Below are 1319 nucleotides of genomic sequence, written 5' to 3' on the forward strand. Positions count from 1 at the left end.
TGACTTGCATTTGGGGCATTTAGGCATGGATTTGCCCTTTGTGAGCTGCTCTTGGGTTACTGCCAGATACTTGCTGCCATTTCACTGTAGGGCAGAGCAGCTTATGCTGAACCAAGAGAACTCTTGAGCCAAACCAGACTCTTTTCCCTCCCCATGAGAATGAGGGGAAGAAGGAGGTTGTTGCATCCAAACTCTCTTGGAGCTGGCACTGTGGGGAAACTCCATCCAATCTGGGAGCCATTGTACTTGAGGAACTGTAATAAATCCAGAGGAGCACACACAGAGACTGCTGGGATCGAATTGGTTCTTTGGGATACAGAAGCCTCTTCTTTTAGTTTGTGACGCACCTTAAGCAGATTTAATAGATCATCATGTGAGTTCAGGGATAGACCAGAGCTGAGATTTGCTCCTAGGAGTCGGTCCTGGGCAGTTACATTCCTGATGGATCAGGAATATTCAAGTGAGTGTATGTGTGTGTGCACAGTGCCATGAAGGCACACAGGGGAGAGCTTTGTGGGCAAATCTTGTGCCTTGAAAGCAGAAAACCTTTTGCATCAGTGAAAAGTCTTGGTTGTTAAAGGGAACCTGCCTTCAGTTCCTCTTAGCCTGAGTGTTTCTGCCAAGCTCACTGCTGTGATGTGAAGGATCTCATGTTTGATATTCTCTGTTCTTGCTCCCTTCCCTCAAACAGGGGCAGAGCTGCTGCAGTCTGAAGTTCAGGTGGGAATAAACCTTTGATTTTCCTCCTGCTCCGTGTTTTTTCTGATGCTTCCCTCATAATTCATATTGAGATTATTGATTAAAGGCAATTGCTGTAGGATATTATTCACAATCCATTAACCCTGATTTAGAGCAGGATTCTTCAGCAAGCTCAGGTGCTGAAACATCACCTTTAATTGTTTTCACTGAACCTTACTTGAAATGAAGATTTCTTGCCTCTCTGTTCATATTCCCTTCTTCCCAAAGCACTGCTGCTTTGATTCTTGCCTTTCAGTGTTGAGAAATACACTTGTTCTTCTCACACTGTGCCTCATAATCTCACCCTTCTGCCATGTCTCCAAAGACACGGAGGTTTTTGGTCTGACAAAGTCAGATTAACATGAGATTGTCATCATTTGCATCGCAGTTGCGGGAGGCCATCTGACAGTGCCGAAGGCAGCCAAGGAGAATTGAGTTCATCAGCTCTTGCGTTTGTCAGAGCACAGTTCTGCTCCTCTCATCAGGGCAAGAGAGGAATGGTTTCTATGTGAGCGGTCTGTGCTTTGTGGCTCAGCTCCTGAGCACTGGAGAGAGGTCTGAGTCCTCACCTCACCTCCAAG

This window comes from Pezoporus occidentalis, unplaced genomic scaffold, assembly GCF_034315485.1.
Source record: "Pezoporus occidentalis ecotype Australia unplaced genomic scaffold, CSIRO_AGI_Poc_V1 ctg138, whole genome shotgun sequence".
Taxonomy (NCBI): Eukaryota; Metazoa; Chordata; class Aves; order Psittaciformes; family Psittacidae; genus Pezoporus; species Pezoporus occidentalis.